We start from the raw sequence: 15,012 nt of genomic DNA on the forward strand, positions 1-15,012 counted from the left end.
GGGGAAGAATGAGGCTACAGGGAGAAGAGATGGCAAAGGTAGAGGACTTTAAATACTTGGGGTCAACCGTCCAGAGCAATGGTGAGTGTGGTCAGGAAGTGAAGAAACGGGTCCAAGCAGGTTGGAACGGGTGGAGGAAGGTGTCAGGTGTGTTATGTGACAAAAGAGTCTCTCCTAGGATGAAGGGCAAAGTTTATAAAACAGTGGTGAGGCCAGCCATGATGTATGGATTAGAGACAGTGGCACTGAAGAGAAAACAGGAAGCAGAGCTGGAGGTGGCGGAAATGAAGATGTTGAAGTTCGCTCTCGGAGTGACCAGGTTGGATAAAATTAGAAATGAGCTCATCAGAGGGACAGCCAAGGTTCGATGTTTTGGAGACAAAGTTAGAGAGAGCAGACTTCAATGGTTTGGACACGTCCAGAGGAGAGAGAGTGAGTATATTGGTAGAAGGATGATGAGGATGGAGCTGCCAGGCAAGAGAGCTAGAGGAAGACCAAAGAGAAGGTTGATGGATGTCGTGAGGGAAGACATGATGGCAGTTGGTGTTCGAGAGGAGGATGCAGGAGATAGACTCTCATGGAAAAGGATGACGCGCTGTGGCGACCCCGAACGGGACAAGCCGAAAGGAAAAGAAGAAGAAGTCGACTTCGGCATTCCCTTACCAAAGTCCCCTTTTCCTTTGCCCTTCCTTTTTGCAACTTTAGCCAGATTTTGACTTTTTAACCAACAAGAATTACTTTCATTTTTCTTGAAGGTAGATTGATGTTGATTTTTCTACTAATAGGAATTACTTTAGTCTTCTTTGAAGGTGGACTGATTTTTATTTTTCTACCAACAAGAATTACTTTAGTTTTTCTTTGAAAGTGGCCTGATTTAAAAAAAAAATTCTACCAACAAGAATTACTTTAGTTTTTCTTCGGAAGTGGACTCATTTTGATTTTTGTCAACCAACAAGAATTACTTTGATTTTTCTTAGAAGATGGACTGATTTTGATTTTTCTACCGAAAAAGACTGCTTTAGTTTTTCTTCGAAGGAGGATTAAATTTAATTTTTCCTTTTCTTCAAATGAGACTGGATTTCAACTGAACCACACATTAACAGGGTGGGTCCCTGAACGCAGTAAGTAACCATCCTATCGTTTAGTAAAGAATGTTAGTCAGTGATGCCAGGTGAAACGTTCACCGGTGATTATTTTGAGTGTGTAGAAGCGACGCTAAAAGAGCGGAGCTGAGTAACCAGGAGCTGTAGTACGAGCCCATGACCCTATGCGCTACTGGGGGGTATCTGAAATAGGCAGCTCCACTCCTACAACAGAAGCGGGCTACGGCCAAGTTAATACGCTAAACAGAAGCGGGCTACGGCCAGGTTAATACGCTAAACAGTAGCGGGCCACGGCCAAGTAATACGCTAAGAAGAAAGATGTTTATGAATGCGGGAGAAGACGAGCCCCCGGGCCCCTCAGAAGAAAGAGCGGCAGTGGTGGAATCGGAGACCCGACATCTAGGACAACATGAAATACCAATAAGACTCGTGCTATATAGAATGGCCGCTTAGAAGAATGGCCGCCCGGAGTAAGGAGGATGGTAGAAACGGAAAATCCATCCATACAACCCTTAGAACTCCTGACAACGGTGAAGAAAGTCGTCAAGGGACAAGGCCAGTTTAAGGCAGAGAAGCCCGAAGGAACTGGAGTGATGACAATAATAGTAGACCACCCTGGAGAAGACTACAATCGTAGAGAAGCTCCCCAATGGTTGGAGTGGTGGATAAGGATGATGGAAAGATACAATGTAGTTGAATTGGTTAGCACTTGCGTTGGGTTGGACCCCATAGTAAAAATGCTGGCGAATACAACAGAGATAAAATGTAAACTGGTGGACAGTGAAAGGGCAAGGGCAGTGTCCAGATATCATGAACACCAAGGTTACATTCAAAGAATAAAAATGCTTGCGGAAACGAAGAAAGCGCCAGGTCTTAACACCTTAAGCGAGGAAGACTCATCAGATGTGGATCTAGACATGATTGTTATTCCCCGAGCAGAAGAGGACCAGGAGGAACAAAACAGAAAGGCAAGGTTGACATGGCAAATGACTCCTCTTATTTGAACAGAATCTTTGCCACCCTTGCCAAAGGAAACCAAAAAATGTAGAGCTGGAAATGGAGTAACCATGTGCCACTATGTAGGGAGCCCTTGGGACATTTGCAGAGATGCCCTGGTGATATTCACAAGTAAGAGACTGAGACCCTATAATAAAACATTTTGGGCCGATTTAGACCTTACAGCAGGAGAAGAATACATCACAGAGAAGGAACTAGAATTGCAAAGAAGAGAATCGGACTCGAAAGCAGTTGTGATAACCAGTGGAGGAGATACGTCCTATTATATGACCCTGGGGAGAAGTGGACGCCAGAAGTAGACCAAACACAATATTTGGAACAAATGACAGAAGCGCTAGAAAGAGGCATAGACAGAGCTTCGGAAAGTGGGGCCGCTCGAATCGTAATTGAAGTAAACGGAATAAAGTCAGAAAAATTGTCATGGAAGGTGGCTGAAACAGTGGCAGTCGGGGCTTTTAAGCTGAGAGCATTGACCCCAGTAACTTTAGCCTCAGGAGCTGAATTTGTGGTGGTAATATCACCAAGACAGAGAGGAGAAAGGATAAATGTAGCAAAAGAAGAAATATTGACTCAGATGCTACAAATATCCCGTGAGCAGTTACAACTGCAACAAAACCCCGGAGCTAAGCCCAAAACACCGCCTCAGCCAGCTCCACAGATAGAGAGCTACCCCATAGCGTCACCTAGAAGGAGGAAGGAAGGAGTAGAACAAGACTCAGGATCACCAAGAGCGGGAGCAGAAGTAGAAGACGAGGAACCAGCGGAACCAAATGAGCGGAGAAATGGAGGAAAAAGCCCTGTGAGAGGAGTAGTGACTTTCAGCCCGGCTACCTTCACTCCAAGATCGGTAAGTGACTCCTATCGAGCACTGCCTCCACCGACACCTTTACCTGAACCAAGGGGAAACCCGAGGCGATCACCTGGCGAAGTAAGAGAATTAGCTGGACCCCCGATGGTACCCGAAGTAGGAAGTGGAAACGAGGGTGACTGAGAAGATGAAGACTGGGTGTGTGTACCTCTCAGAGTCGAACCTGAGGCCGGGGTAAGGGAAGAGGATTTGGACTCGCTGACTTCGGACGCAGCTCCTAAGGTCCCTGAGGACCGACCTCCTAAGGTAGTCACAAGACCAACAAATAAAGGGAAGAAAAACCCACAACCGGTATATAACATATACAAAGCCTCAGACAGGCTTGCTAGAGACCTACATTTGGGATTTGTCCAGACTCAGGATGGGAGAAAGACTTTCGTACCAGAAGCGGGACAAAAAGAGTATCCATATCCATTTGTTTGGCGAGAGAAAATGGATGAAGACATGACTTTGAATGTAAAAATCACCTATGGAGAAGCAGCAAACATTTTGCAAACTCCCACGTATCATACGTTAGTGGGACATATGGAATTCACCAAGAATTTCAGAGAAGGCTTCGTGACAGTAATGTATAATATTTTGTTCAGGAAACTTAAACAAGCGGTGTATCAGAGAGCACAAATGGAATTAAGAGCTGAAGAAGACTGAGAGATGGATGCCGGGGCAATGGCAGCCCCTGTCAACCCTGCAAGTCAGCCCTCTCAGTACGGAATACCTCTAGGAATGACAGCGGTTGGACCTAACTCTATGTATCAGCCAAACAGCACGGATAGAGACATGCAAGAATGTAGGGCTTTGAAAGAATTGGTCCGGTCAAAAAATCAGAAAGAAACAGATTATTTAATTGAGATGTGGCCTATGGTCAGAGACGCCCCTGGAGGGGAAATAGCCAAGAAAATATGGCTGCAATATATAATTGCCAATCCCATTGGACCCAATGAAACATCACAACAGGTCTATGAGAGATGGGTAGACTGTGAAGATGAAGACAAAGAGGCCCATATAATGAGAGCCAGGGAGCAACTCAAGCAAGGAGTCACATTATTGAATGTGTGGCATAAAACAAGTCAAGTAATAGCTCCAAGCAGATATGTTAAATCGCTGCGAATGATCGTAAAAGAAATGGTAAACGAAGCTACTTTTGTGAAGATGGCACCAGACAGCACAGCACAAAAAATCGAAGCTTCCATTAAGCAATGGGATCGACTGACTAAATTCCACAGCGAGAAAAGGAACGCAGCACCAACTGACTACCGCTCGCGCGGGAATAATCAACAGTCAACCCAGAGAGCGACGCAATCTTCCCAAAGAACAAACGAAAGTCAGAAACCAAATTCCCACGCAGGGCAACAACAAACGGCGAAAAAGAAGGAACTTGGAGCATATATACCGAGAGATGAATTTCTCAAAATGACACCAGAAGAAAGGAAGGCCCATCTTGAGGCTCGCAAAGCTGCCGCCTCAGGAGGGCCCAGGAAATGATGAAAACCGAGGCACGGGTCACCCTGGAAGGAGTCTATCGGATAGGAGACGAGCTCTACGCAAAATTGAAAGGAGTACCCTATTTGGTGGACACCGGGGCCGGGGTGTCAATGACTCGTGAAACCTTGAGAAAAATTGAACACCTAAGCGTGAGAGTAGCTGATGGTTCTATTACAGAAATGCCAGTTGGAATTTGGAAAGGAATTGTGTGGATTTTGGGACCATACAACCTATTGACATTACGAGATTTAGAACGGCTGAATAAGCCTAGGAAAAAACGCCAAACTGCGTTAAAACAATGGAAGAAGTTGAAATTGGCAACAGTAAGGGTTGGACCTACCAAGATAACCCCAGAATACGAGTGGTATAAACCAGTGGATATTTCAGCAGTAAAGGCCCAACAAATTCAAGGAAGCGATTTGTCCCCAGAAGCCTCCGTAGCCCATTTTTAAAATGATTGCGGAGACCTAGGACCGAAATACCTGTCAGATTTCGCTTACCCGCAGGACTAATCGGGTGAAATGTCCTGACCGACTCTCCGTTTAAAGGGTCAAGCTCCCCCCTTTTTCCTTTCCCGGCACCAACGCCGTACGCGCAAGGAGACGAGGAGCTGTTAAGCCGGTGTCGAGATGAGTTCGCCTAGGTGTGCTAACTGCCTTTAGTTTTACGGAGCCAATCCGATCTGCCCTCATTTATCACCCCTTGATGAGTAACCACACCGAGTGAAAGGGTAATATTGTGAGTACTCCATTTTTGCAGCAGTTTCATCCCTTAAAAATCGATTGCATTTGTTAAAGACCTCGTAAATTTAAAAATCCTAGTTAGGACCGTACGGGTTTGTTTTTGTGTTAAGCCGAAGTGATATATATGAGTTACTTTTTGGGATGGTCTTACGACCCGGTGTTATTGATATCGTCGACGTTCAATCACTTATAGGAGGTTGAGTGATAAAAATGAGACAACTCCTCATTATAAGAATGACAAGAGAGAATAGAATTAAAGCAAGGTATTTATTTCAGTGATTACTTAAGGTTAAAATGATAATATGACAGAAAGGGTTTATAATATAGAATAATCAATAATAATAATAATAACAAAAATTGAAAAGAAATAGAAGTAGTTTAAAAATAATAAATCATAAAACAAGTATTACCTTTTGAGTGAGCCTTAAGGAGTGATCAAGTCCTACGGAGCCGTGATGCCAATTAATAATAAGATAAATTGGAAGCATCATCCACTTTCACTATCAGCGTTATCCTGACCTGACCTCTTATTAGCTCACCCAAATAGGCTTCTTTTTAGTAAATACATTCAACTCCAAGCACATATCATATGTCTTGAACTCAACCAATACATTTCATCACACTATGTCAATCTCTAAGCAATCTGCAATACATGAGTATATGTTAAATGTCAAATAAATGTATATACTTTCATGTGAATACAATTCTCTCATGCGTTCAACAGGTTCGTTCTTTCTTATGTAGTACATCATGTGTTATTTTGTCTGAGACAGACAATTTCACACAGGTTACAGTTCTTGCACAAAAGCAGTTTCAAAGCATTTCCCTTTAGTAATAAAAAGTAAGAATAATGTATAACAGCTTTACTAGGCCTGATGTACTTTTTATCAATGATTTCCAATTGTACATCCAAGTTATAACATCAAAGAGAACATCAAAATCATCTCAAGGATATAAAATCAAACAATGGTTATAAGTAGTTGACTCCAGTATGTGTTTGTTTACCATGATACGGGGTTGAATGGTATTAGGACATTTAAGAAGACTTTGCTTGAAGTGGCGACTCATAATCTACTTTCTGGTGGTTAAACTAGGAATTGCAGCTGGGGCTGACACATAATCATAATCTAAATTTGGTTTGGTGACCTCTGGTGGTTAACCTAGGAATTGCAAACTGGGGCTAAACTCAATCATATGAACCCAGCTACATAAGCCAATTACTACCTGTTCCATCGCTTTATGTGGCTTGGCTGCCCACTTGATACTGTTTAGTCAGTGTCAAATTTCTTGCTTGAGCTTAATTTGCACCTCGTCACCTCACCTCACTCCCTCAGTGACTGTAGAGCCTGAATAGCTCAGTCGGTAGAGCATCAGACTTTTAATCTGAGGTTCCAGGTTTCAAGTCTCTGTTCAGGTGACAATTCTTAAGAAGTTTTTCACTCAATATCACGCAGGTACTTTGACTCAGACACTTGAACACTTCAAAACACCCCATGCGTTCATCTATGCACCACACACTCTCACTTTGACCTTGGGTATCTCGGTCATTTGCATACCAGGCTTTTAATCTGATGTTCTGTCTTGCGAGTACCTGTTTCGTCAGTGTCGTGTCGCTTGCGCTTAATTTGAACCTCGTCTCCTCAGCTCACTCCCTCATTTACTCTAACTCCTGGATAGCTCAGTCAGTTGAGCATTAGGTTTTTAATCTGAGGGTCCAGGGTTTAAATCCCTGTTCGAGTTACCTGTTCAGGTGAGATAATTCTTAAGCAGTTGTTCACCAAATACCACGCAGGTTCTTTGACTCAGACACTTGAACACTTCAAAACTCCCACCACATATTCATCGATGCACCTCTCACTTTCTGACTTTGACCTTGGGTGTCTCGGTCATTCACATACTAGGCTTTTAATCTGATGTTCTGTCTTTTGTGTACCTGTTTAGTCAGTGTCAAATTTCTTGCTTGAGTTTAATTTGAACCTCGTCTCCTCACCTCACTGCCTCATTGAATATAGAGCCTGGATAGCTCAGTCGGTAAAGCATCAGACTTTTAATCTGAGGGTCCAGGGTTCAAGTCCCTGCTCAGGTGACATCCTTTTTAAGAGGTTGTTCACTAAATATCACTCAGACACTTGAACGCTTCAAAACACCCAACACATGTTCATCGATGCACCTCACTTTCTGACTTTGACCTTGGGTATCTCAGTCAGAAGCATACCTGTTTTTTAATCTGATGTTCTGTCTTTCGAGTACCTGTTTATTCAGTGTCGGGTCGCTTGCGCTTCATTTGAACCTCGTCTCAGAATCAGAATCAGAATCATCTTTATCTGCCAAGTATGTCCAAAAAACAAGGAATTTGTCCCCGGTAGTTGGAGCCGCTCTCGTGCAACAACAGACAGTCAATTTACAGAACACTTTGGAGACAGAAAGACATTGACAAAAAAAGAAAACAGTCACTGAGCAGTAAAGGGTTGCTAGTTATCTGGTAATGCCGGTACATTATTTTTTTTTTTTTTGACAATTGTGCAAAAAGATGCAGAGTCCTCTAGCACTTAGAGCAGTTCAAATGACTAAGATTGCAATAGTCCGGTGCAATGACCAATGTGCAAAGGGCGCTGAGACTTCAAGGAGTGTATGAGGTTTAAAGTGACGGTAGTGCGATAATCTGGGACAATGTTGGTTGTGCAAATGTTTCAGATACTCCTCAATCAGTGTGCAAATGGAGCAGATGCTACTCTGGCATGAGTGGCCAGTATATGCAAATAGTGCAGCATGGCGAGACAACTACAGTGAGTAATACATAATTGGCCCCACAGAAATGTGACAACAAACTCAAGTCAAAAAATTGCCAGCATGTTGTAATGGAATTGTAGGTCAGGTGTTTAAGAAATTGATCGCAAGAAGGAAGAAGCTGTTGGAATGTCTACTAGTTCTAGTTTGCATTGATCGGTAGCGCCTACCTGAGGGAAGGAGCTGGAAGAGCTGGTGACCAGGGTGCGGAGGGTCCGAGAGGACTTTGCACGCCCTTGTCTTAGTTCTGGCAGCGTGCAAGTCCTCAATGGTGGGTAGGGGGGTACCGATAATCCTTTCAGCAGTTTTGATTGTCCGTTGCAGTCGGAGTTTGTTCTTTTTTGTAGCAGCACCAAACCAGACTTTGATGGAAGAACACAGGACTGATTTGATGACCGCTGTGTAAAACTGTCTCAGCAGCTCCGGTGGCAGGCCGTGCTTTCTCAGAAGTACGTCCTCTGCTGGGCCTGTTTGAGGACGGAGTTGATGTTGGTCGCCCACTTCAGGTCCTGAGAGACTGTAATTCCCAGGAACTTAAAGGTCTCGATGGTTGACACAAGGCAGCTGGACAACGTGAGGGGCAACTGTGGCGAAGGATGCCTCCTGAAGTCCACGATCATCTCTCCAGTCTTGAGCGTGTTCAGCTCCAGGTTGTGTCGGCCGCACCACAGCTCCAGCCGCTCCACTTCCTGTCGATATGCGGACTCGTCATCGTCCTTGATGAGGCCGATGACAGTGGTGTCATCTGCAAACTTCAGGCGTTTGACAGTCGGGTTCGCTGAGGTGCAGTCGTTCATGTAGAGAGAGAAGAGCAGCGGAGAGAGGACACAACGTTGGGGCGCCCCAGTGCTGATGCTGCGTCTGGATGAGGTGGCCTCCCCCAGCCTGACCTGCTGTGTCCTGCCCGTCAGAAAGCTGTAAATCCACTGGCAGATGGCAGGTGAGACACTGAGCTGGAGAAGCTTGGATTAAAGGAGTTCAGGGATGATGGTGTTGAACAGGTCCACGAACAGGATCCTCGCGTTGGTCTCTGAACTGTTGAGGTGTTCTAGGATGAAGTGCAGTCCCATGTTGACTGCATCATCCGCAGACCTGTTCGCTTGGTAGGCAAACTGCAGGGGGTCCAGCAGGGTACCTGTGACACTCTTGAGGTGGTCCAGCACGAGACGTTCAAAGGACTTCATGACCACAGATGTCAAAGCGACAGGCTTGTAGTCATTCAGACCCGAGATTGCAGGTTTCTTGAAGGCTGGAATGATGGTGGCGTGTTTGAAACAGGATGATACTTTGCACAGTTCCAGAGATCTATTGAAGATCTGAGTGAAAACTGGAGCGAGCTGGTCCGCGCAGACTTTGAGGCAGGATGGGGACACATGGTCCGGGCCTGCCGCTTTGTTAATCTTTTGTTGTTTGAAGATGCGTCTCACATCCTGTTCATGGATGGTTAACGCAGAAGTCAGAGGTGTGATTGTGGTCGGGGGTGCGGCCGGGTGGGTGTGGGGTGTGAAACTGTCCTTTTCAAATCTGCAGTAGAAGGTATTCAAGTCGTTGGCTAGTGTGCTATTGTTCTCAGCTTGGGGGGATCGTCGCTTGTAATTAGTCAGCGATTGGAATGCATGCCAGAGTCGTTTGCGCTAAACTGTTTTTCCAACTTTGCTGCATAGTTGCTCTTTGCAATGTTAATTTCTTTCGTCAGCTGGTTTCTAGCTCGATTATACAGGGCCCTGTCCCCGCTGTGATATGCATCCTCCTTAGCTTGGTGAAGCTGCTTAAGTTTAGCAGTGAACCACGGCTTGTTGTTGTTGAATGTGCGAAATGATTTTGTTAGTACAGACACATCTTCACAGAAACTGATATTGGATGTGACAGTGTCTGTATATTCATCCAGGCTGCCAGCTGAATTTTCAAAGACACTCCAGTCTGTACAGTCTAAACAGCTTTGAAGTTCCATCTTGGCTTCATTGGTCCACTTTTTGACTGTTTTCACTGTGGGCTTCGCGCATTTAAGTTCTTGCCTCTACGTCGGTATTAAGTGAATTAAGCAGTGATCAGACGAGCCCAGGGCTGCACGAGGTATAGCACGTTATGCGTTTTTTACCGTAGTGTAGCAGTGGTCTAAAGTATTATTTTCCCTGGTAGGACAGTCGATGTGCTGCTTGTATTTAGGGAGTTCGTGGTTGAGTTTAGCTGTGTTAAAGTCCCCGAGAATAATGAGGGGTGAGTCCGGGTGTTTTTTTTCAATTTCGTTGACTTGTTCGGCGAGCGTTAGCAATGCGGTGTTCGTGTTAGCTTGAGGCGGAATGTAGACTCTAGCCAGTATGAATGATGCAAACTCACGTGGCGAGTAGAATGGTTTACAGTTCAAAAAACAGCGACGCCAAATGCGGGCTGCAGTGTGTGCTGAGCTCCGTGACGTCCGTACACCATTTTTCGTTGATATAGAGGCATGTCCCGCCGCCCTTTGTTTTCCCCGATGATTCCATGTCGTGGTCCGCTCGATGAATGTGGAAGCCGGGAAGCATGACGGCGCCATCGAGTACAGCGTCGCAAAGCCAGGTCTCCGTGAAGGACATGGCCGCGGAACGTACGAAGTCTTGACTGGTCTTTAATAGAAGATGAAGCTCGTCCATTTTGTTGGGTAGGGAGCGTACATTCGCGAGGTGGATCGACGGGAACGCCAATCTGTGTCCTCTCTTGTGGAGTTTCACCTGAATGCCGCCAAGCTTCCCTCTGTGGCGCCGTTTCCGTCTCAATGCGCCGAAAACTGTGGACGCCGCTCCGGTGAGTAACTCGGGAAAAAACTGAGCCGATTTGCGAAAGTTGGTGACAGAAAGTCCGGAGTAGCCTCCTTGATGGTTAGCAGGAAGGCTCCACGGATACAAACTACACCATCTCCACTGCATCCAAACTGGGTATGTTGTGACCCAGAGTACCCCGAGACATCTGTTTTTAGACCCCTGTGGTGTTGCGCAAAGGCGGAGAAACCGCTTGACCCGACGTACGTACGTTAACCCTGGTCCAAATTGTATGTGGCATGTTGACTCGTACGACAAACTAAAGCCTTTTGGTCTTTGCATCAATGGAGCGATTGATGGCTTTTCAAGGCTCATGGTTTGGTTCCATGTCTATTCAACAAACAGCAACCCCAAGATCATTGCTGGTTATTCCATATCCGAAGTTGAGAAAAGGATGGGGACACCTGCCAGAATTCGAGCAGAGTCGGGGACAGAAAACGTCACAGTGGCAAAGATGCAAATTCCGACACTGGAGTACGGATATGGATCGCCACGTCGGTAACTGCTTAATTTCTGGGTCCAGCAATCACAATCAGAGGATGGAAACCCAGTGGGCCATTTTGAGAAGGCATCATTCTCAATTCTGGATGTAGCGTCTCCAGGAACTCAAAGACAATGACAGATTTTTGGGAGACTTCTTGGACAAACAGCTTGTATTGTTTACTTGCCTGAACGTCATAGAGGTAGGCATCATGTATATATATAAATAAGTGTCATTATCTATCTAGCTATATCGTTGCTGTATGTTTGTATCTCTCTCTCTCTCCCCCGCTCGTCTTATATACACTTTCCCTTTGAATGAATGTAAATATTCACATTCACAGGCTTGAGCTTGTTTTTACCTCCTTATTCTGTTCACCTTTCCTCCTTCCTCTCCTAAGCACTACTTTACTCTGTCCCATATCTAATTCTTTTGAGCTGTTTTTTTCCCGATGCCTAGACCATTATCAAACCCCGGTCTTCCGCGTGACAGACGGAGATACTGTCCACTATATTAATGAGGAGTCTTTTGCCCTAACTTCACCTTGTGTCAAGCACGTCAATGCACATGAACGCATCGGAAATGCCAGCGTGCGAGGCGGGTTTGCTGGTCCTGCTAACAGTTTCAGTCGTGGAGTGGTTGTTATGTTCACCAACACGCGTATGGTCCCTGTTTAGAAACAAGGCTGATGGGCTTTTTTGTGTTCCCGCAAATAAGAGCCCCACCAAAAGCTAACGAGATCATGAACTCAACTCCCCGTCAGGGAATCGAACCCCGGTCTTCCACATAACAGGCGGAGATACTGTTCACTATACTAGCGAGGAGTCTTTTGCCCTAACTTCACCGAGTGTCAAACACACGTCAATGCACTGAAGGCATCGGCAATGCCAGCTCGTGAGGCGGTTTGCTGGTCCTGCTAACAGTTTCAGTCGTGGAGTGGTTGTTATGTTCACCAACACGCGTAAGGTCCGTGTTTGGAAACAAGGCTGATGGGCTTTTTTGTCTTCCCGCAAAGAAGAGCCCAGCAGGGCCTCGACAGACACTTGTAACGTGTCCAGTTTTTCCACATGCAAAGAATTTTATGGAGTTTGCACCGCGTGAGTGACCCCTGAAACCACCTCTGACCCCCTCTCGTCTGCTGCTGTTGTCGCAAAGTGGCCCACGTCGGGTCCTGCGACAGGAGCTGAGGTGCTATGACAGATAGTGCCTGTTTTTTTTTTTGTTTTTTTTTTCCTGACACATTTTCTCTGGCAGCGCCTCGTTGCTCTTTTAGCAAGGTTTTCTGCATTTGTTCTATCTCACTGTTTTCAGAAGTCTTTTTGTCTATCCATCTTTTCATAAAGTGAAGTACTGTTATTTCTGGGTATCGTGAGGAAGTTTGTGGTGCCTGCGCATATGGTGGGGTTTTTACTTTTTTTTGTTTTTTCAATTTCATCCTCCTTTCTTTCTGTTTTTTCCTTTTATAATGCCATAATCATGGCATCATCTTTTGGTTCAATCATCCCCACCGATGCAAGTACATTCGTCACTGTACACAGATCTTGTCCTTTTTCAACGATTTTAGAGTTGACTGCGGATTTCTTAAAGACGGACGTTTTTTTGTTTTTTAAAAGTTTTACTTCTACAACTAGTCTGTCTTTTAGACGGTGTAACTCAGGAAGCAAAGGCTCAGTCTTTCTGATTTGTCCTTCCTCTTTTTCATCTAACCACTTACTTATGTTCTCTCTTTCCTTTTTCTGTTTCTTCTCCCCTACCTACCTTATTCCCGTATAGTGTAACAGTAACTTTGTGAATTGCCACCTATTCCATCCTTTTCCCCCTTCGTGACCTGAATCTCCCAATACCAATGCGGTGTTTCCTACCAATTGACAATGTTTCCTTCCATCATATAAATATGGGGAGAATTCGTAGAAAAGTGAATGTCTCAGTGACAGATATTTCAAGTGTGAGAAAGGAAGCTTCTACCACAAGTGGCGCCTTACTCCTTGGGGTTTCCCCACACTTCATACATCTTTTTAATGCACTTCGGAATTCTCCTAACAGTTCTTTCGTCGTGTACTAAAAATGCCTGAAAGAATTTTCTACACATAATAACACTATTAATCTTGTCCTGCAAGACCTTCCCTGGTCTTTCAACCAGAGGGATGCTTCACTTCAAATAACCTTTCCCAACCTTTGTTGGAGGATTTCTCTATGTCGCGGGTCACACAAAACACTGTTTCGTGTCCAAAACACTAGGGTGATACATGATTAAGTTTTATTATCCTTGAAATTATGTCGGAGTTTAGATTACTGAGGAATGGTGGTTTTAATATGACTCCCCCATTTTGTGATAACACCCAAGGCCAGAGATACCTTCTGCCAAACAGTCATAACGAAACCTTCTGATGTGTATAAGAGGAGTTAGCTCAGTAAACGAGGTGTCTCATTCAGTGGACTTGCACTCTGGTGTACAGTTGATTGAATGAACTCTGAGACTCAGCCCTCTGGTGTCTTTATTTTTTCCTCTCTTTTTGGACAAAGAAAACGAACATGCAAGGACGATTGAAGGTTCCATGATCTATTGAACATTGACATTATATTGCATCCTTAACAGATTGTGACCCCGTGTTGTGATTTGTCTGATAGGAGAGGTTCATTTTGGTCATCACCTACTTGGCCTGGACTCACAAACAGCACGCTTATAAACTAAGGTAAGCAGAGACCTTTTTAACAAAATTCTGCACATTGACAGTTACCAAATTATTTGTGAGTCCGAGACAAGGAATTTTTTCTAATCATAAGTTTTGTGTGACCCGCGACATAGAGAAATCTTCCAAAGAAGGTTGGGAAAGGTTATTTGAAGTGAAGAAAGACGGGGAAGGTCTTGCAGGACAAGATTAATAGTGTTATTATGTGTAGAAAATTCTTTCAGGCATTTTTAGTACAGGCAAGGTAATTGAGAACAGATTCTCATTTCCAAGGCTGACATTGGAGCAGACAGTATAGTAGAATAAAGCAAAATAAAAGCAAATACAAATACATAGACGAGAAACTGGACAGTGTGATATAGTTACATAATATATTACATTACGAAATGTGTGTTTGTTTTAGTCAGGTTCACATGGTATGCAGTTTTCCATCTTACTCAAAGAGTTAAACGTTTCTTTGCCATCTATTTCAATCAATCATTTGCTTATTTGAAATAAACATCACAAAAACATTGGATAAAGGAGATGTATGGCTACAAGTGTTTTAGCACGAGTGCTAATTCTCAACACTGTTAAAAGGAAGCCTTTAAGAAGGTACACTGAATATAGATTTCAAATCAGAGCCAAAGTCATTTGTTTTAAGATTAAACATCCTGCCAATATGAATATTCTCTTTCATCAGGTCCAGGGCTTGACATGAACTTTTTGCTCACCAGCCACTGCGGCTCCTGGCTTCGCAGAGTTATTAGCCACTCATTATTTTCACTAGACACAATTTTGTGTTGGATAAATATTAACATTTTTGGAGACTATGATGTTTGGGTTTTCATGATTGGTAAGCCATTAGCATCAGCTTGCAAAAAACAAGGGCTTGTAATACCTTTATTTTACATGGGTTTCACTTTCCGCAATCCATCCATCCATCCATTCTCTACCACTTATCCGGGTCGGGTCGCGGGGGCAGTAGCTTCAGCAGGGACGCCCAGACTACCCTCTCCCCAGCCACTTCATCCAGCTCTTCCGGGGGGATCCCGAGGCGTTCCCAG

General features: G+C 44.4%; 2 non-coding genes across 2 annotated transcripts; both read left to right on the plus strand.

The window, feature by feature from the left end:
• The first annotated feature begins 6,557 nt into the window (after positions 1-6,557).
• Positions 6,558-6,630, plus strand: trnak-uuu (transfer RNA lysine (anticodon UUU)). Its single transcript has one exon. It is a non-coding gene; the product is annotated as a tRNA-Lys (tRNA).
• Positions 6,631-7,226: 596 nt separating this feature from the next.
• Positions 7,227-7,299, plus strand: trnak-uuu (transfer RNA lysine (anticodon UUU)). The gene has a single exon. It is a non-coding gene; the product is annotated as a tRNA-Lys (tRNA).
• The last annotated feature ends 7,713 nt before the right edge of the window (positions 7,300-15,012 follow it).

The sequence above is a fragment of the Phyllopteryx taeniolatus genome, chromosome 14 (genome assembly GCF_024500385.1).
Source record: "Phyllopteryx taeniolatus isolate TA_2022b chromosome 14, UOR_Ptae_1.2, whole genome shotgun sequence".
Lineage (NCBI taxonomy): Eukaryota > Metazoa > Chordata > Actinopteri > Syngnathiformes > Syngnathidae > Phyllopteryx > Phyllopteryx taeniolatus.